The sequence below is a fragment of the Dermacentor silvarum genome, unplaced genomic scaffold (genome assembly GCF_013339745.2).
Source record: "Dermacentor silvarum isolate Dsil-2018 unplaced genomic scaffold, BIME_Dsil_1.4 Seq366, whole genome shotgun sequence".
In the NCBI taxonomy this organism is placed as follows: domain Eukaryota; kingdom Metazoa; phylum Arthropoda; class Arachnida; order Ixodida; family Ixodidae; genus Dermacentor; species Dermacentor silvarum.
Genome location: NW_023606121.1, coordinates 57,745 through 80,001, shown reverse-complemented (window position 1 = coordinate 80,001; position 22,257 = coordinate 57,745). Strand labels below are relative to the sequence as shown.

The window sequence follows — 22,257 nt, the reverse complement described above, 5'->3', positions numbered from 1 at the left end:
TCTTACAATTTTCAGGGTCTAGGAGGTATCTGGGTAGGTGTCACGCGTCTTTTAGGCCCAGTTTTCCACTCATCTGGTCGCATGTTTGACCCCATTCTTGTTTGACCAGCTGTTGTGCGTGGTGCTCTATTTCTTTAACTAGGCGAGTAATTTTGAGCTTCAGTCTTCTGTTGTGTTTTTGTTTGAGCTGTCTCTTTTGGAGGCTTTCGTGTGTTTGCCACATGTGTAGTAATCTGTTGTCTATTGCGTGTGTTTCCGCTGTGACTGGTATGCTTGCGGTTGCGGTTTTGATGTCCTTGCCTAGCTGTTCAACCCATTTGTCGAGGTCATCTATGTTGGTGAGTTCGTCTCGTGCTCTGATGAGTCTAAATTTGTCCCAGTCGGTGATCGTGATCTCTTTCCTCCCTTTCTTTTTTAGCGATGTGGCCGGGATAGTGGTTTCGATTATATGATGATCGCTGCTGAGGCTGCAGGCGGTGTTCCTTCATTTCCCTTCTCCACCGTTCTTACTGAGCGTGAGGTCGGGGCTGGTGTTCGTCTGCACACTGTTTCCTATTCGGGTTGTAGCAGATCGTTCAGTGATGTTAGGCCTTTGTAATTCCATATTGCCGTGCCCTTCTTGTTGTTTATTTTTTAGCCCCAGGTCATGTTCCTGGCGTTAAAGTCGCCTACTAATAATAGCGGCTTGTGTCCTCAGAGCCTGAGTGTTTTGTTAACTGCCTCTATTATCGGGGGGTGGTTCGATCTGGGGGCGCTATATACGTTGAGAATAAATAAGCTCGCTTGTCCTCTCCTCTGTGGAATTATTTCCACGAGGAGGCAGTCTGCGTCCTTCATGTCTATTTCGTGGTCGACGGTGGTCAGGTTTCTGTGGACCAAGACGGCCGCAGGCTGGTTTTGCGCTCCCGTTTTTTCGTATGTTTAATAATTTCAGAGTTTGACTTTAGTTAGCGTTTCTTGCAGTGCTATGATGTCCGGAATTTCCGGCTTGTCTAAGTTTTGGATGTGGAGTTGTAGGTCCTCCCGCTTTGGGTGGAAGCCCCTGCAGTTCCACTGCCATATTTTGATTTCCTTAAGATTTTCCTCCATATTGGTTTGCTGTTTGTACCTGAGCGTTTATGAGACTGGATTTGGATAGTGAGATCGCTGCTAGTTGCTCGGCATGATCTGTGAGTTGAGTTTGTATCGTGGCTACGGTAGCCTCTGTTTGGCTTAGTCTGGTCTTTAGGGCATCCATGCGCCCGTTTAGCTGCGTAGCTAACGCGCCAATTGGTTCCTTCATGTCTGCCCTGATTCTGTCTTCGGTTGCTACTATCTTCTCCTCCATGCGATCAAGTCGGGTGTTCATGTCTTGGATTAGGTGAATTGCATCATTTAGGGTGAGGCTTTCCGCGTCTTTGACCGTTTCGATCGTTCTCTTTTTAGCCGGGGGTCTTCGTTGTGGTGACGAGGCACGCGGCGATGCCACGGAGGGGGTACTGAGCTGTTGGGTTTCATAGAAGGGGTGTGTCATTTCAAGCTTTCTGCTTCCTTCTGGGGGGTGTTTCTACCCTGTAGGTTTGCAATCATTACCTCAGATTTACATTTCCGTGAAATAATTTATATATGAAACGAATTTATAATACAGGGAAAGTTAGCATTATTGTGTTTAATAGCTGCATCAGTGAGGGGTCAGGTGGGGGCGGCTCTTTCCTTTTGTTGCTGTGGGGTGTTACTATGGACTTCCATTAATTCAACTTTGGTTAATTGGATCTTTTGGTTAGTTTGATTCCAACCAAAGCTTTCAGCCGGCGATCATATTTCAATCCTGAAATTGGTCTTCACCAGATAATTCAAACTTGACTGCAAAAGCACACCTTGTCATTTAAGAATGGGACCAGCTAACATTTATGAGGTCACTGCAAATTTTTAATGTGTGAGCCACTGCTGGCGAGCACGATTACCTTACAGGGAAGCAGAGATATTATGGCACATGAACTGGTGGAGGCCGTCTATATCGGAAAAGTTGGTGAGAGGTGCATTAACAGGCCTGCATTGCTGCTTTACATGAATTGGTTGCATTTCCTCAGTGACTGGCTGTGATAATGTGTTGTCAACTTATTAAGTCATTCCTTGTGCGGTTATGCACACATCTTGGTTTTTTTGTGTTGAAGCATCTGAGAGTAAATCAGTTGTGAGGGTGCGCTTTTTTGTCTCTCTTCTTAGACCTCGTCTTATTTGGACTTCAGCCCCCATTCAACAAAAACCTCTTCAGTAGCACTTGATATCTTGCTCTCTTCAGTAAATGTCATTCAAAGCATGTGCGGTAAATTTGCTTCTGGCTGACTATTGAAACTTGCATGTGATTATGCTGCCAAAAAGGATATAAACAATTAGACAGCATTGAGGTCATATGCATCTTTTTAGCCAGTTTGGGTGCAGTTGTAGTTTGCAGTTGGACTCAATAAGATGCAATAGTTAATGGATCTGCGTTAATTTGTATGTATGAAATGCTGATTGTTTAGAGCACAGGTGTAAATAATATTTCTCCAGGGGACCTCAAAATTGCAACATTCTGAATGTTTGTTGGCTAAAGGTGTTCTCATTTAAGGATGCTAGAGATTTGAAAGGGGCATTTTCAATGCATGCTTGAAGCTGTAAATATGCCTTGAGTTACCAGTTTAAAGATCATATGTGGATTTAATTTTTTTTTTTTCTTTTTTACAGTGTGTGTCTGATGACAGTGACTCACATGAAAATTCAACTCTGGTGAAGGAGCTTGACAGGCTGCGTAAAAAAAGGTATCCAGCTTGAAAGGCTTCAATAATTAAAAGCATGGCTCATTCATACATCACTGTTTTTACTAGGTGTTTATAGTGCAGGCGGGATAAAAATCGACACCTTTGCTGCTGGATGACAGGGTGATTGCCAAATAGAATGGCAAAAACAAGCGTTCAAACTGCAGAGTTGCAGTTGAATACTATTGCAGTTTTGCAAAGTTACACACTTTCAGGGTCTCGTACACGCACCTGCATTTCTGTGACGGCTTGCAACAAGCGAAAGTAAAGAACCCCCTTGGAAGACTGAACTACCACAGTATTTCTAGTACCGCATTTTCCGGTCTATACGTCGCACCCCCCTCAAAACGGTAGTTTTTCCGAAAAAAAAAGGCGCGTATAAGTTCCACTGTTGTATAAGATGCACCTATTCATTTGGTAAGCGATTTAAAAAATACAGTGACGTCTCACTAAGAACATCAGTCACGCACAAGCGTATGGGTGCCATTTTTAAATAATTGCGATAGCGCTGATATGGACACTCCAGGCGTATTTTTGCCATCGTGGTCACCGCGATGTTCTGTATAAGGTCCAAAAACTATAAAATCGTCCCCATGCGCCGTATGCTGTATGTGCAAGTGAAAGCGTGTGACGGTGAGCTGAATCGCGCACATAATGTATACAAGTTGCCCTGCACCATTCCATAAGACGTACCAACGAAAAATTCAGAAAAAAAAACGTGGCCCATACATCCGAAAATATGGTAGATATTATTTTAAGGAGGCATAACACAGAACAAAGTTAAGTAATGAAATTTTCCGTACCACCACCATTGCAAAAAGCACCAAAATTTACATATCCACCGAAGTTCTTTTTTTCTGCACTGCAATATTATTTGGGTGTTCTTGTGGCCCCCTGCCTGTCCAAAATTTGGTCAGGGACTGTATTCATCTACAATGTTAACAATCTGTACACTGTTTCTACAGTCGCAGGCAGGAGTCTCTAGACAAAGAGGAACCCACCACATGTTGTAAGCGGCTTTGTAGCATGTTAGTGTAGAAGCCGGATGAAGCTGATAAAATCTGCTCTTCCTCTGCAATAAGCCGTGTCACATGGGGGTTTGTCCGTGTCCAGACTCCTAACTATAATATGTGAAATCAGCCTTTGTCAAATTTGATAAATAACTGGGAACAGAATGTGCTCTAGAAGAACCAAACAAAATAAAGTTGTCTATAGGTATCATAACTTCTGAAATTTGAAAACAAACTACTGCTATAGATGTGCCGATTCTATAATTAAATCGTCTGTCAAGGTAACTTTATTATTGCAGGACCTGTATAATATAGAGTAAATTTTGGTGCTGGGATCACATGGATATGAACAAATAAACAATTCCAGTTTAAAAATGGGAGTGGGTGCCAATTACACGGCCCTCTGCTGTATATTTAACATACCTTTTTGTTTCACGGAGTGCTTCATTCAAAGGATGTCTGTAAGCAAGGTAATGGTGAAAGTTCTCAACAAGTACAGTATAGACCACTTATAACATAACCGCTTATAGTGCAGGACCGGATATAGTGCGGTCTTTTCAGACTCCCGTTAATTTTCCCATAGCTCTCCATGTATACACGTATCACTTATGGTGCAGTTGCGGGAAATGAAATAACGGTTACAGTCCTGCTGCCTGCGAGTACGGAAGTCAGCGGAGGCGGCGAACGCTCCCCTCAAACGGGTGCCCCAAGGAGTGCTCAAGGAAGAAAGAGAGACGAACAGCCAGTGAGGCTGAAACCAGAATCTTGAGTGCGAGTCGTGAAATATCACAGCGCGCATAGCGAGCAAGGGCCACGAAACTGCCAACACCGGCCAACGCTCGCTTCACGATAACGGCAGTAAACGAAACTTCAGGGAGCGGGCGGCGCCGACACGGCACGGCGAAGGGCGCACGCGGAGACTGTGGAATGTAAGGGAGGAGGGCGGCAGGGAATCCGATTTCGCCTCCGCAACTCCGCCGCTTCGGTGGCTCCCCTCACCCTCCCTCGTAGCTCCCTCACTTTCGACTGTCACCGCGCGCGCCAGCCGCCGCTCCAGCCGGTCCGGTGCCAGCTCCCCGAAGTTTCGTTTTCTGTCGTTATCGGGAAGCGGGCGTTTGCCAGCGTGGGCAGTTCAGTTGGCCGGCCTGGGACAGCGCCGCTGCTTCCCTCTGCGCCATAGCCGCAGCGTGCAAGGTCAACACGTGACTAGAAAGTAGAGGAAGCATAATGGAGAAAGAAGGGTTCACTGCCATTTTCTAGCCGTGGCTACGGTAGCGTGACTGAGACGTCGGCACATATACGCATGTTCCGGCGCAACACAGAATCGGCGACATTGTCATTTGAGAGAGGGTGAAATTTCCGCCGCGTTTTTTTTTTTTTTTTTCAAATGTTCACCTGCGCCACAGCGTCTATTTGGCATCTACTTGGTGTTTTCTCGCTACCGTCATGACGTACTATGCTAGAACGGGGTAGTAGATTAATGATGCAGTGAATAATTGCACTTTTATAGCGTTCCATATTGTCAATGCATCACCAGTGTTAATGGTGTGGTGCCATCTGCTAACTAGAAATCAAACCAACTGAGTTTTACGGCTTGGTGCCCGTGTCTGTAGTCCTAGCAGCGTGAAAAAAATGAGCCGTTCTCAATAATTACGACAAAACATACGTAATTATTTGACCTCAGCTTGAAATGACTTATCGATGACAGATTTCGCCACTTGCTTCATGCTGAGAAGGCGGAGAGCCAGTAAAAAGCGCGAATTTGTATCGAAGCAGGTGGTCTGCGCTGTATGGGCGCTGCCATGTTGTCACGGTTAGGGTGGCTGTTTGGTTACCGGCGGTAACTGCCACATTAATTCATGGTGTACGACATGCATTCGCACAGGTCCTAACATGTCACGCATCGCTGTCTGTCTCATGTAGTGAGCAAAAATAAAACACTCTAGTTAGCCAATAATCAGCCAGTTACGCCTGGAACTATGTGCTGCTGTGCAAGTATTTTGCCTGTATGTGCCTCGTACCTTCGGCAGTGCTGCAATGAGCTTGTGAGATGGAGTATAGTTAAACTTTTTGTAAGTCAGATTACACAAAAAAATTATTGTGATTTGTTGGCGTGAATACTAGCCATAGTAATGCCTAGCTGTGCTATACAGGAAAGCCGTAGCTTCGCAAATGTGAAAACTGGTAAGTTCCTATTGTACAGGAAGCATTTGTTTTTACTCATTGCAGCAGGTACCTGGTTTGTTTTTTCCTTCATTCTTCAGGCTCGCCAAGCAATGGTTGTCAGCTCGGGGAACATGCAGAGGCCTTCTCATACTTGAATATTGAGTTAGATCAGCCTTTCTAGGGAAGCAAGGTGATGTAGTATGTGTTCAGCTGGCGCTGGCGCCTCTACATGCTTTGTTCAGTTCTTGTGCAGTGCTGTACAGTAATGTGAAATGTGGCACAATATTGTACAGTAATAAATAAGGGCACTTGAACAGGTGGTATTCAAAATGTAAAAGAGCTTGGACAGCTAGTCAAGCTCGATCAAAGGTCAGTCTGTAATCGACGGCGTGCATTTGGGTGGGTGAAAACCCTACACGACGGGAAAAATTGCTCGTAATAGTTCGTGCTTACGCTGTCGAAACGGTGTTGGATAAAAGCATCTCGTGGGGGGTAAAATAAAGTTTCAGTTGATATTAGTCGAACGCAATTATCAAAATAATGGGAACTCGTGAGCATCTACCATTGTTTGAGACATTGTTAAAACAGCCTATATGTCTGATCAGAAAAAATGATGAGCTGAGAAAAGCTTCTTTGTCTTCGCTGTTGCTGCCATTAAAAAATTATCTTGCAGAGTCGACCAAAGCGGAAATTTTTAGACATTTTACAAGAGATGTTCAAGGAGCACTGGAGGCTGATGTCAACAATTCCTCCAGTCGAAGTTTCATTTTTCCTTACTCCCCAATCTGCCAAACATTGTCATATCTGACAAATAGCTTAAGTTCAACCATCATTTCAGATGTTGGTAGTAGAATTCCAACAGCAGTATATAAAGATACATAGAAAAACTGTTAATCAAATTGATCTATATTTATAGGCTCGGTAACAAAAAAAGTTGAGCACACCTCCGGGCACCACCACTTAACCAAATTCTACAGTGGGGACTGTGACAAAGCGATGTCATTTTATTGTTTCGATTAAGGTTATGAACTAGTGCCCACTCATTGCTTTCACATGCCTTGCACATTGTAAAGGCTGCATGTATTTTGCATTTCCTTTCGTAGCCCTTTGTAGGACAGTGCGACATATACGTCCCACTTCTGTGATGTGCACAGAAACGGTCTTCAGATGCAAAGGGACACATTTATCTCATTTGTTAGGTGCTGCCTTCTATCTAAAGGTTCCAACACTTCATGAGAGAATAGTTTTGGGAGTGGGGGCTAAGGCGACAAGGTGCAAGAGCTAGAAAACATTTTTTCATTGTTGGAACACTTCCTGGATTTCGCCCACATTTGCTCACACGAAGCCGAGATGCTCTCGAGATGCCCGATAAGTTATTCCTCCTTCCCACTTTTAATTTACACCTTTAGCTCGCAATAAGCACCCATTTTTGTATCTTGAGGCGATAGCTAGTCCACAAAACTCAGCCATGTCAGTGCATGCTCAAAAAGGTGCCGGTGCTATTTGTGTTTTATGCATGCTTCAGACAATTACACATAAACTTTTTGTAAATGGCCTGTGCAGTGTCACTTTGTCCGTCATATTTCGGTGTGTTTCCCGAAGAACCTGGTCAGATATAATTTTTCATTGAGACCCTAGAGGGTCAGTGGAACAAACATATCCCACTTAAAAATAAATGGCTTGTTGTATGGAAGTGACACTACTCCTGAGCACTTAATTTACTCAGTTTTGGTTCACGAGGGAAGTCAGAAATTATCTTGAGGGTCAGCAGGAAAAATGTCTTGTTTTTTGAGACCGCTTAATGTCAATGGGATGAATACGTCACACTTTTTTTAAATAAATGACTTTGTGTATAGAAGTTAAATCGGTTGTAAACTTTTTCTAAGCACCTCATTTACTTATACTGTCATCGTCATGATCCTAAGATTTGTCATGGTGCTCCAGGTAATTGAGAGCAGTTTTTTTATAATGTGCAAGCTCCTCAGTGGTCCGTATGTCTATCGCATGCGTCTGTCATTCCTGAGTTCTTTTTTTTTTAACAAATTGATACCGCGCTAGCTTGAGAAATAAGAAAATATTCTGTGTTCTATTGGGGGAGAGAGAGTGAAGCAAAGGAAAGGCAGGGAGAGGTTACCCAGCTTGGTGCTTAATATGTAATCCCTCTGCATGCTTTATAATCTAAGTATACAAGAATGCTTGCATTATCAATTTGCCATATAAGTTAATATGAGAAATAACAGTGCCAATGTAACTGCTTTGTTTTTCATTGTTACCTTGCTGCAGGAAGAAATGGCACCATAATATCTTTCACAGCGAAATCACTCATGAAAAGGTTGATCGCTTAGGCCGTATTGAAGGAACCATTGAGAGGCTGGAAAAGCTGATCTTGGCTAAAGGTGAGAGCTGAACTATTTTCTTGTCTGTGGCTGCTGAGTTGGGTTTTCAGTTGAGAAGTTCTCACATAAGTGTTTAGAAGGGGGCTTCATTAGCTCTCCATGTCTAGTGCTAGCCTCGAGACGACTGAGTGGCACATACTCGTGTAGGACGTCAGCTGGTGGAGTTTGCATTGCCATATCGCTCGCATTTGCTGCATTAAGGCTGCTTGACGTGGTCGGTCGACTTGCCCTGCTTATGTTTTTTAGAAATGTAGAGAGTCTGCAGGTTTGTAGTACTGTATGTACGGAATTCAGGAACACTATTCTTTTTGAAATTGAACAGAGTCATCTTTGGAAATATGCTTAGTGTGGATTGCTTGTGCTGTTGTCTGGTGCACTCAAAGTGGTTTGTCAGCCTTCCTTTTATGGTGATAAACTGCATGGTTTGGTCTTGTGTATGCTGTCTCTGCACTGTAATATAGTGTGTGGTGTTGGCCTACATCTAATGCACTGTGCGGGATAGTCACATGCCCTGTTTGCCACAGACATTTCAATTTTGTTACCGTTCAGCTTTTTAAGCATATCACAAAAGATGTTTGATGCTGTTCTCAAGAAATTAAGTGGTTTCCGGAGTGTGTTAATGCATACCGTGCTTGTTAAAAGAAATTGTGTTGCTGAGTGCCAGACCACAGGTTTGCCTGACATTTCGTGCATCTTTCACTTACAACAGAAAGATTTGACACTTTCCGTCAAAAAAATAAGTGAGTACAAGGGTACATTATCAATTCATTCAACTTGAGGGTTTGTTTCAATACCCAAAGAATTACCCAAACGCGCATCAAAGCTCTGTCTACATTTTAATTCCATTCACTAAACTTAGTTTACATCGGTTATGATATGTCTAACATCTGGTAGAAGGGCAGACAAAATTGATGGACAAATAAAAGTTACGTAGTTTGTGCTGCAGGGCTGATCTGCACAAGCTAATTTAACTTGATTACTTCCACTATGACTTAGCTCAGCCCCTGCACCAGATGACAATTATACCTTTTCTTTTTTCAAATAAATTAACATTTGCAGTTAAAGTAGCATATGCGTGTTGTGCTGCACTGTGTTGTTCACGTGCAATTGATCAGTCAGCTCAGCGTGACCTGACGGTGTTTTTTTTTTTTTTTTTTGCTTCTAAGATTCGTCTAGCGGTACTTAGGTTAATACATAAATAGTTGTTTTCAGTGTAGCTTGTTTTATAAGCGTGTCGCACGTATACCGCAGATAAAATTAAAAAGTTTAGTAGTTTGTGTTTGCCGGTACTCGACCGAATAGTAGCTGGAGCGCTAAACAGATGAGGACAAAGAAGCAGGTACAATAAAATTTTCTACGCACCACGACAGCTTAAAGGGCCACCAAAGGCAAATAAAAAGTCAAGCTAAAGTGATAGAGTAATGCTCTAGAACATCTAAGGCGTCCATATAATCGCGAACAGAGCTTGAGTAATCGAGAAATTGAGGTAAATGCAGGACACGATAAGAGACTCCCCAGGGACATTCTGGTACTTACCCGATGACGAAGGCACTCCTCAGAAAAATTTCGCTAGTACTCAACCACTCATATATTAAAGAGATAAGTTCCTTGGATTAACTTGTCTACTTCTATTAGATTTTTAGAAAAAAATAACTTTTTGGCGTTACCCTTGATAACGACATGGATAGCGTCAAGGTTTCGTTTTCGCTCGACTCTGCGCCGCGCACTTTCGAGTTTCAGTAGTTCTGATATTGCGTGATGCTACGCTGGTGGGTGTTACTGGCTCGCTAAACTCGCACTTGAAATTGCAAGCAGCAGAGAATGCCACATCTATGTGATGACGCGGGATGCCCGAACAGTCCGCGCGACGGCACGTCGAGATGGTGATCAGCTTCATTGCCCACATCGCATTGCTGGAGTCCTCGCTGCTTTCGCGCTCGGAAGAGCCGGTGTCGAGGCCGCCGTCGTAGTACACAATGGCACCGGCAGCGCGAGCCTTCAGCAGCATGTCACGCGCATTGGAGCTTAAATCGCTGAAATAGAGCCCAGCACCGCGAGCCAATGTGTCATCAGTGTCGTCAACAATGTCCATTGCGACGAGCGTCAACGATCATCATGTTTACCATTCGGCGCACACTTTTCCTTTCGCTTTTGCACTGCCGTCGGCTCTGTCTTGGCTCTGTTTGTGGCCGCGTATCTGTGTTTTCCGCAAAAAAGCCATAGCGCCATCTGCGGGCGGCGCTTTACTCACCGGCAGCACAACGTCACTACGAGACCATGACGTCACCACTCCTTGCTCAGGAGGCCGGGTGATTTGAATGACGCTAGAGGTACGCAGATGCTTCAGACGAAATTGTCTCATAAAAGAAGTTATTTCTCGGCACGAAACAACCGTTTTGAGGTTTCTGTTACGATGTAATTGTGCTCAGCCTTGGTAAGAGTACGGCTTGCGTAGGCGATGACCTGTTGGCGTCCGCTATGTATCTGTATGAGTACAGCTCCAACACCCAGACCACTAGCATCGGTGTGAAGCTCAGTTGGGGCCTCTGGGTCAAAGTGGCACAAAATTGGAGCTGAGGTGAGCAGAAATTTTAGTTGACGGAATGCAGACTCACATTCAGTAGTTCATCTGAACGGTGAGTCCTTGTGAAGGAGTGACGTGAGCGGATGAGCTAGGCGTGCAAAGTCCTTAATGAAACGGCGAAAGTATGAACATAGTCCAAGGAAGCTGCAGAGGTCTTTCACCGTCTTCGGCTGGTTGAAGCCACGAACGGCCGCAAGCTTCTGAGGGTCTGGGCGGATGCCTTCTTTGTCGACGAGGAAACCCAAAACAAGTGTTTGACGTTCGCCAAAGTGGCACTTTTTGGAGTTTAGTATCAGTCCAGCCCGCCGTATGCAGTCAAGCACAACTTCGAGTCGTTGGTTGTGCTCGTGAAATGTCTTGCCATAAATGACAACGTCGTCCAGGTAACACATACAGATTTCCCATCGAAGTCCCCGCAGGATGGTGTCCATGAATCGTTCTAATGTCGCCGGAGCATTACACAAACCGAAAGGCATTACGTTAAACTCGAAGAGTCCGCCCGGCGTTAGGAAAGCAGTCTTCTCCTTGTCTGGCGGGTGCATCGGTATTTGCCAGTAGCCTGAGTGCAAATCAACAGAAGTACGAGGCAGAATGTAAACAGTCAATGGCGTCATCTATACGTGGCAGAGGGTACACATCCTTCTTTGTTACTGCGTTTAGGCGTCTGTAGTCGACGCAGAATCGCCACGAATTGTCTTTCTTCTTGACCAATATGACTGGAGCCGCCCAGGGACTATTGGTCTCCTGGATGACGCCTTTCTGTAGCATGTCTGTCACTTGCTCGGCAATCACTTTGCGCTCGGCAGGAGAGACGAGGTACGGTTTCTGTCGTATTGGTGCCGCTGTTCCAGTATTGATGCGGTGGTGCACGCGGCAGTGCAGTGGTGACTGCAGACGCTCTTGAGCAAAGTCAAACACTGACGCATAGCGGGCAAGGAGCTCTTGGAGCGCTTGTTGGTGGGAAGAGGGGAGCATTTTATTAATCATGCTCCTAAATTTTGAAGAGTGGTCACTGAGTGGCGGGCTTGCGTCCATAGAAATAGCAACCGCACGTATGCTCGCAACACTATCTTCTTCAAAGCGTGCTACCTTCAGTCCGGCAAGCAAAACAACTGACTCGGAGGACACATTCACCGTCCAAACGTGAGCACAACCTTCTATGACTTCGATCAGTGACCGAGGGACAAGTACATTTTTCTTTAGAGTGTTGACATATTCAGCTTCAATTATTCCACAGCAGGAACCAGTATGGACGCGCGACGAGGTCACAGGAATGAACATTGCCGTCTGTGCAGGCAAAGGTATATCAGTGGACACGGAAAATACTTCTTGACGATCGGATGGAATGTTGTCTAGCGCGGGTGGTCTGGTATCGCTGCTGACTGAAATTTCACCAGCCTTGCAGTCTAATGTTGCTCCACACTCCCGTAAAAAGTCAATACCAAGGATTATGTCATGCGTGGCGCGTGCTAGTACAATAAATTCGGTTCGAAATGACTTTCCACCAACGGTTATCACAGGACGTAACAGTTCCCTGCCAACTCCGCGAAACGTGGTACTTCCATCCCAAGCAAACATCACTTTCGGTCCGAGGCGATTCTTGAATGCAAGACACATCACAGATACAGAAGCACCAGTATCTACTAAAGCCACAGTATTAACACCATCGACACAAACACACACTTTGTTCTTTACCATGACGACAGACAGAGACATTTGAAAAAGTCACCGTCCCGCGACCTCACCTCCATCGGTCGCACCAGCTAGTTTCCCAGCTGGGGCGGCGTAGGCGAGTGGCGACGTGGAGATGGCGATCGACGTGTCCGAGTCGGCGGTGGAGTCAGGCTGCGGTCGGACACGGAGGAGTCATTCCTTGGCATGTACGTGTAGTCTCGATGTGGCTGGCGGAAAGGGACAAATGGTTGCCAGGATGTAGTGTCTTGCATGCGAGGCGGATATGCGCGATCTCGCGGAACACGCTGTGGACGACGGCGGCAATAGTACCTCGCGATGTGTCCCTGAGCCCCGCAGCTGTAGCACACAGGTGGGCTGCGATTTTCGTTGACGTTGGGTAAAAACCTCCAAGGCACATTGTAGATGGGAGATGACCCACGTCGAGGCTGTCTGTCATGTCGACGTTCAAAACTCATGGCGTTGTCGGAAACGGGGCGGTCACCGCAGGCAGGTCGCGGCCAGGACGCCGGCGCCTCCAAGTAGCGCTCATCAACGGAGCATTGGTGGCACACGCGGTTGGCATCTGGGCCTTGAAAATGAGCCAGCTCATCTCTTATAACTTGCCGTACCAAAGCAGCCAGGTCGTTAGAGGCAGATAGGTCCGCACTTGCTATGTTGGTCACGTTGTCCAGCCGACCAAACTTCGGAAGAATGCGGCGCGTTTTCAGAGCCTCGAACGTACGACAGTGACGCCTTAAGTCGGACGGGGTAGTGAGGTCTTCCTTAGAAATCAAAAAATTGTACACATCTTCGGCAATTAATTTGAGTAGGTGTCCGACCTTGTCCTCGTCCGACATGTTTGCGTTCACAATTCCGCAAAGCTTCAGGGTTTCTTCAATATAGGTGGTACATGTCTCTCCCGGTAACTGCACTCGTTGTGAAAGTGTCTGCTCAGCCTTTTTCTTTTTCGAAAGCGAATCGCCAAAGCATTTCTTTATCTCTTCGACGAAGCTGCCCCAAGTCGTGAGTGAGCCCTCATTTTTGTCAAACCACATGAGGGCAGTTCCCGCAAGGAAAAAGACAACGTTAGAGAGCCTCGCAGCCGTGCTCCATTCATCGTGGCGGCTCACCCTCTCATAGTGTCTCAACCAGTCCTCGACGTCCTTATTCGGTTTGCCTGAGAATGTGCATGCTTCTCGATGAGGTGTCCAGTAACCGGCTTGCCTCGGGCGAATGCTTTCTGCCGCGATTTCTTCGCAAACGTCGCCTCCGTCCGAATCGCTCATGTCGTCGTCTCCCGGTGGTAGCCCGGCCAACCGTTTGCTGCGTCGAAGGGGTAGTAGAGCTCGGTCGTCCAGTGTGATGTACCCAGCACCTCCACCAAATTGTAACGGATGGGATAGATTTATTTACAAGAATGATGAATGGTTAGCGTAGCACAAGGGACAGGACGGTCATCCAAGCCCAACAGGCAGTGGCCAGCTCCTCGCGCACACTTCTACTTCCTCTCCTTCGGCTGCGCCATGCAGCATAACAATTTCTCCGGGGGCAGACGAAGCTCGCCGAGCGAGTTACACAGCAGCGTGACAGTATTTGAACATATCACATCGACTTAATATTTGCCTTTAGTGTCCCTTTAAAGACAAGTTTTACAGTCGAACCTCAATACAGCAACCACGGATATAATTAATTATTGGTGATAACAAAGTAAATTAAAAATGTGGTTGGCCATTCTCTACAGTCGAACCCTGCTACAACGAAATTTTGCCACAATGAAGATTTTCCAATTCCTCGTCAGATAATACGAAATAACGACGGCGTTTTATTCAGTATTTCCGCTTCAACTAACTTTTCGAGAACGAAAATATGCCGTGAAATTGTGATAATTCAAACTAAAGCACTTCATCAGGGTGTCTACCAACCGGGAAAACAGGGAATTCTCAGGGATTTTGAATATTCTGGAAAAACTCAGGGAAAACTCAGGGAATTTGTGCCTCTATCAGGGAAAATTACTATAGGGATGGGCGAATACAGGGTATTGTCGAATATTTCATTGAATAATTCTATGTTCGTTATTCGCTCCGATTCGAATTCATGGATTCAACATTTTCGAATTATTCAGCGGTCCCGAATAGGCAGCCAAAAGCCACGGACGGTCGCTGCACATCTCGGAGGCTATGTTCACGTCATGGCTGCCATACATCAACCATAAATCTCGAAGGCTATATGTTTTTGCATTAAAGAGCCTGAAATGTGCGACGCAGAAGAGCAGAAACGGCGCTAGCGCACAACCGAAACGAAGCGGCGGAGTCCGCATAGCCATAGTCAGCAGCGGAAATCGTACGTGAATGACAGCAACGACGGAACGCTTCGTGCCTATTTGTGCCTTTGTTGCGTTTACCGCCGCGCATAACAACGCGTTGGCCACGGGATTTCATAGTCGCCAACCATCATCGCGTCGATAGCTGCCGCGGTTTCTTTCGCAGCGGATTCGTTTAGTTTCGTTTTGACTCAATACGCACGTCGGCCGCGTGCCTAAAGAGCTGCGTAGTGGCCATCCTTGATCGCATAGATAGCGACCGCGATTTCGTCTGAAGTTGTTGCAGTGAACGGTAGTTTCGTTCTGACTCGGTGCGTGCGTCGGCCGGGTACGGTCACACTAGCGGCAAGTTGCCGCGCGTCAGCGCCTTGCCGCGAAGTCCACCGTGGCAATCGCGTCTCGCCGAGCGGCAGCTCGATATGATCTCGCGCGCTCTCGGAACGCGGAATCACCGTGAGCGAAAAGGGTGCGATCGGACAGCGTCCAGAAATCCCTCTATAGAACCGGAAGACGACAATCGTCGATTGATAACCCGGCGCGGAGCGGCGGAGGTCCGGTTGCCATTGGCTCCGTGACGTCACCCTCGTCGCTCTCGGCACCCTCGGCAAGTTATAAAACCCCCGATTCCTGCCACTTTTTCAGCGCGCGTCATGATGCGTTGCCGCTCGCGGCATGACGCGGGCGTTTTTGCCTCTATCGTGGCCATACCCTTAAGCACCGCAAAGTCGAGGTTCATAATCGTGTCGATAACGGCCGCGGTTGCGACAAGCAGTTGTTTCGGTTTGACTCGGGGCAAAGCTGTCGAGGATGAAGCGCACCGGCTACATCACGATGCACGTGCGATCCGTTGGTGTTGAGCTTACTGGCGAAAAAATTATCGGGATGTGCGCGTGGTAGTGCAAAGCGTGTTGGAAATGATGGCGCGCGCCGCAGCCGTGCTGCGAAGGAAGTCGCGAGGCCTCGATCGCCGCTGCGAGAGCCAATCAGTCACGAGATGACGAGAATTGTAGCTTCCGCACTGCTTTTGTGCTAAATAGCGAAAGGATTTGCTCATACATTATACTAATAAAATCGTGCTGACGTAGTAAGCATTTGCTTATTGCTTTCTGCATACCCTGATAATTCGGACATTTTTTTTTCAATCCCGTGAAATTCGAATTAACTAGGTTTTACTGTAATATGTGATATATACTGTTCAAACTATTCGATTCGAAATTATTTGACCAAATCACTACTCGCTTCGAACCTCAAATCCACTATTCGCCCGTCCCTAAATTAGCTGTAATTTAATTGAAAGGGAACGAAAGTTGGCGGTAATGGAGGGAGGGAGGGGAGGCGACGTTTAGCTGCGCCACCAAATGCGTATTTATATAAAAATGTGGTGAGGCGAGAAGGTGGTAAAGACTTCGGACGCTGCTCGACGAGTGTCCCGTTCTGATCTCGTCGAAAACTTCCGAGCCTCCCCCAGAGGCACAGGCAACAGTCACCAGCGCCGTGCGCGTTCGGTGCGAACGCGGGCAAAACGTCGACGGCGTCGACAACAGTTCGGCGCATTGCTGGTGCTGCTGCATGTCTAAGTTTATACAGCTGATCGATAAAACTACTATCCTTACTCCGTATAGCTCTCTACTAATTTGCTATCGCAATTGATGCTTCGCATTTTTTTTAACATGCTTACTAAAGAGTGACAGCATCAGGCAACATGGTGTCAGCCCATCTTGATGTGAAAGAAAGTTCCGTTTCACTCAGGGAATTTAGCAAAATCACTCAGGGAAAACCTGGAAAACTCAGGGAATCTGAAAATGTAAACTTGGTAGACACCCTGTTCATTGCGGCGGTGCATGTGACGTAAAACGAGTGTTTCGCAATTGGCCGGGCACGTGCATTAGGTTAGGCGGCGGCCGCAGTGTACGAAAAATGCTGTAACAGCGGCGCAAAATACATTCTCTTGTGAAGTTGACGCTTTATTGACTGGCTTCGGTACGTCTCAAGCTTTACCCCCACGCCATCGCGAAGATTTCCCGGACAATGTTTGCATCAGCAATGTTCCACCACGGCGTCCCATGAATTTCATTGGGCTAACCTACAGCTATAGCGAAACCGAAAACACAAGATTCAACGCAATATCAGATGTATGGAGGCAACTATTTGCTCACTCACGGCTCAAAACTTGTTTCTCGGGAGGCAGGCATTCCGGAGCACTATTTCTGTGTCAATCACTTTTGGGGATTCAATAGATTTTGCATTACTCGGCACCAAACGCATCACTATTTATGAGCAACAGCATTCCTGGCACAGTGCCAAGAAAGCGTGCTTGGCACTGTTCAGAAAGCGCTATCGCTCATAGACACCAACACTTCGAGTGCCAAGTCACGCTAAATTGAACGAAAGTGATTTTATCGCTGACAGGTTTGCTGGTAACACAGCTTCTGGTGTGCTATTTTGGGGGTGCAATGTTCCATTCACTTGCCCATGTGTGATTGGTCAGAACTGCACTTTCGTCTGCAAAAAACCGTTGAAGAACCGTCGATAAGTTCTGTTGAGGCCGTCAACATCACTTGGAACATGTGGAATTACCTCAAATCTCCCCACGGCAAAAAACTTGCATTCAGGCGCAGATGTATAAAATTTTGAAGTTAACAACTCTGTGGGAAGCAGCCAGACAATCACATTTTTTTTCGAATAAATTAACATTTACAGTTAAAGTAGTTCAAGTTGGCAGGCGGGCATGAGTTTTTCTGGGCTTCGATATGGCTGGCATGCCGCTGCACAGCCATTACTGTGATCAACCACACAGCACCAAGTGGCCGTTCTCAGCTATAACGGCGGTGCAGCAGCATGCGAGACATATTGAAGTCGTGGAAAACGCTATTTTATGCATTGAAGCGCAAAGTTAACTGGAACGCCCATGCATTTCGTCTGACGCCTTGAAAATTAATATCTCGAAACTGGTTCAGTCCTGAGAATTCATTCCAAGTAGATACGCCTTGCGAACTCGGCGGCTATAATTCATAGATTGAAAGATGTGCCATAAAATAATTAAACAGTTAGTGTAATTATGTTAATTATTCAATTAGGCGTTTTGATTTCTCGTGGAAGTAATGGCCCCACCTCATTGAGTAGTTCAAATCAAGGATTATAATTGTGCTATCTGCCACAGGCAATTTTTAAAAATTTGGTGCAGCTAAAATGAAACACTCTGTACACTGGCTGGCCATTATTCAGCCAGTGGATTTTAACATTAATGGCCTGATTAGAACACATCGGTTTCAACGTCAACCAAGCTTACAACAGGAAATGCTGACTAGCTGCTTCCGTGACCACCTTCACTAACTGCAGAAAAAGGACATATCACTACATATGTGCAAGATGTGACAATAATTACCACCAGAGAGAACTAAACCCAAAAGGGCACCGCAACATGTGGAAGCGAGCTGTACGACCTGCACGGAACACGATGCAGATAGCACGCATGTGTGCACAGCAGGCTGTTCACAAAAAGAAGCTTCACAGGATGGAAAAAAATAAACTTCAAAATATTCACCACCTCTCATGTCACTGTCTCTAAAGGCAGAACGGTGCATTAGAACGTTAGAAGATAATGATGGAAGTAATCAAAACCAAAGGCGACTGTAGCCAGTTGGTTGTAGTCCTCAAGCGACAACGTTGTAATCCGTGAAGTCCCCACAAAGATTGCAGCGAATGCTCACCGCCTCTTTTTGTCATCTGCTAGCCACAACTGCCAGGGGGATACCAGATCAAAATCAGTGCGGCGGCCGAAGCAACTCCAGAAGAAAGGAACATCTGGCTGCGATCTCTGGCAGCCCACGTGTAGCCAGAATTGGAAAAATATGAGGGCCAATCAGTCACAATTGAGTCATTTGTAGTATAAACTTGATATTGTCTATAACTTCGTTATAGGCACATGAGCGGTGGCGCACTTTTTTGTTTGACGTGATATTTTTAGAGTGCACCTGTATAATAATGTTAGAGGTTTATTATTCTCAGGCCACATGCGGCCATTATTTGTTTTTGTGTCAATGGTTTTGAAAAGTACTTTTCATTGGGAATAAACCTTAGTTTGAAGTTATTGCTTGTCTTGTTATTTTATCATATTCCTTGCACAGTGGTGGTCCAAGTGCGCCATTTTGCTACAATTCTACTCGTCGGTGCCTTGCTGCGCCTACCAAAGTGCAACTTGCGCCAAGTGTGCCAAAGCGCCACCTTTGCCTTAGGCGCTGCGCGGACATCGCAATAGCGTAACCAATCCCTCCGTTTGTGGACAGACCCACGGCTAAGCATTCCGAGCATCGGTGACGCGGGCTTCGCGACCAAGCTTCGCACATGGAATCCTCGATCGGACACACAGTTAAGCCTTTCAGCACTCGATATTTCTGAATTCGTGACTAAGCACATCGAGCGTTGACTCCTCGCGCCCGCGGCTAGGCATTTCATGCATCGGGCGTCGAATCATTGCATTGTGGCAGCAAATTTTTTTTCCGCATTTCTAGTCGCCTTTGTATTATGTCTAATTGCATTAAACTATTCTCAGTAGTCAACAAGTGCTATTTACATAGGCAAATAAACTGTTTGCAACATTTCCTGCTCTGAGCATGCGAGCTAAATGTCTGCGTCAGTCTGTCTTGCTGGTGTCCATTTCCTCTGAAGAAGTACTTAAAAATTGTATAGTAGTAATAAGCTGCACCAAATGACATGCACTTGCTTTTCTCCTGCTCCAACTGATCCAAAACAGAAAATTTTGTGCTACAGAACTGCTACAAAATGCTAATGTGGCTGCCCCTAAATTGCTACAAAACAGCTTTTTTCCTGCTCCAAAAATTGGTCCAATTCTTAAACTGGCTGGACCGCCACTGCTTGCACTACAATCATGCGGGCTGTTCTTTTATTGGCATCCTGACTGTTGACATTGCATGCGCGAAAATCTACATTTTATGAATTTTTATTTCTCCTTTAAAGTGATGGGGACACTTGGCATGGAATGACCATTATGGCAAGAATATAAATAGCAGCGTTTAATGTTTGCGGTCTTGCATGTTGTCAAAACAGAGGTAATCGTGTACCATGCCCCAATTCTTTTTAAATATTTTTTCTCGCAAGCCGTTTCTAATTTTACAATAACTAGTTTGTCTCATTGCCCTTTGCTTTTGTCGTTCATGATTTCATGAAGGTCAAGCATTATACATGCTGTTTAGCCTTGAAAGCCGCTGCAAAATGCTGTGTAAAGTCAAGGAGCAAAGCAGTACACATTTTCTTTTGAATGTTTCGTAATAAGTGCCATTACTAGAAGGCCTTTGCAGCCTAGCAGTGAGAATCTGCTTCTGTGCAACAGCAATTCATGCACTTGCAGCACTGAAACTTTCTTGTGTTGTTTTGTTTGCAGGAGGAAAACTACCGCCGCGCAAGACCTAGCAGTGCCACTTTAGGTTCCGTTGCCTTGCAGACCAATGGTGCAAAACCAGAAAGCAAGTGCACTTCATGGAAGGCTCGAGATTTGAGTCACTTTATTCTTTTTGCTATGTAAAACTTCTGCAATAATTGTGAAAACGTGTTTTGTTTGTTAGAGTTTGGCAAATTTTTTTTGTCATTATTGCAAGTGTGCATCAATAAATCATAGTTGCTTTATTCTACACTTACTACACGTCACACAAAGCATATGAACACTGATATGGGAATATGGCACATACCGTATTTACTCGAATCTAGGCCGACTGATTCTAAGCCGACCCCCCAAACGTTCGAAGCCAGAAAAAAAAAAACTTACCTCGAATGTAGGCCGAACAAAAAAGCGAGGACAGCATTCGCAAAATGAAACAGCATTTTTAAATATGAACATGCCGAGCTCATTCTACGTCACCATCGCTGCTAGCCTCGTCGCTATCTTGCATCTTAAACAGTGAACTATTTTCGGTACCATCAAGCGCATTAGAGATGCTGCACTTTTTGAAGGAGCACACGATCAATGTTTGCCATCCTCATTGCGGCGCACGCAGAAAGCATCTGCCATGGCCCCCACCAACGACGGATGTTTCTTTATCGATGCCGAAGTCCCACCCGACTTGAACGCTTGACAGTGCCTCTACGGCTTGCACAACTACCGTATTTACTCGATTCTAACAAGCCCTCGATTGTAACGCGCACCCGTTTTCGTGACAACAAAAGAATCCTTTACAGTACCGCACACCTCATGCTTTCAAACAGAAATACAACTTTCTGTCATTTGGAAAAACAGATTTCCACCCGATGCCCTAAGTTGCGTTGAATAAGAAAAGTTGCAGTTTCGTCGAATGCGATAGCAAATTAGTAGACCGCTATACGAAGCAAGGATCGCAGTTTTATCGGCCGTATAAGCTTGCAAACATTCGCTTACTAAATAAATTAGCAAGCATGGTGTCATGCGCGCACAAGCAAACATGAACACATCTCGCTCGTTGACCGCGGAAACGAACTGTCAAAACGCTTGAGTGGCGAAGCGCAGTGAGCGAATTGACCTTCGTGGTAGCATGCCTCTCGCTTCAACGCGAACTATAAGCGGCGAAAACGCGGCGCGCCGCGGACTTTCCCCATCGCAGATTGCTTTCAAGATAGGGCCAAGGCGATCATATCGCCGAAGTGGATCGTCGCAGAATAAGTCCTGCTTCGGTCCACTGAAACCGTTCCACATTGCTTTGCTGGCGAAAATCCTCTCCTGTTTGCACCGTCCCGCACGCAAGTTTCGGATTCTTTGAACGCCCGTGATTCGGCCCGATTTCTGTCCCTCTCCGCACACATGATCACTTTCCTTTTAAATGCGGCATCATGATGAACTCGGTACTTCATGCTGATAGAGTGGACACAGAGAACGTGAAGACAGACGGTAGACTATTGCCTAGCACGTGTACTGCAGCACACGGAGGACGGTAGCTAGGTTAGAAAGTAGCTAGGCTCGACGCACGTGCGAGGCGGCCATTTTGAAATGCTGACGGCTATAGACCTACACCATGTTTGTAAACAGCGGTAGGCACCGTCGATATATTTTAAGCCCTATAGCGACGTCGCGTAGGCTCCGCCCAACGTTTGGCTCCGCCCCCGTTCGCCGCCACCGCTTGAACGCCACCGCTTTAATGGGGTGGGGGAGCTAAAACCACGATTTCATTATGAAGCACACAGTAATGGGGGCGCCGGATTAAGTTTGACTACGTGAGACTCTTTAATGTGCACCCAATGCATGTTCTTGCGTCTCGCCCCCATCGTGATACGGCCGAACGAGACGCTAGGCCTAGCTCGTTGACCGCCGCAGTGACGGCCGACAGCGCTTTCGGCCTGGCCTGCT

The 22,257-nt window shown here is 46.0% G+C and overlaps 1 long non-coding RNA gene across 1 annotated transcript; it reads left to right on the top strand.

The window, feature by feature from the left end:
* Nucleotides 1-2,692: 2,692 nt before the first annotated feature.
* LOC119434995 (uncharacterized) lies at nt 2,693-20,496 on the top strand. The gene is made up of 3 exons (XR_005188723.2): nt 2,693-2,780; nt 8,237-8,349; nt 20,329-20,496. It is a non-coding gene; the product is annotated as an uncharacterized LOC119434995 (long non-coding RNA).
* Nucleotides 20,497-22,257: the final 1,761 nt, after the last annotated feature.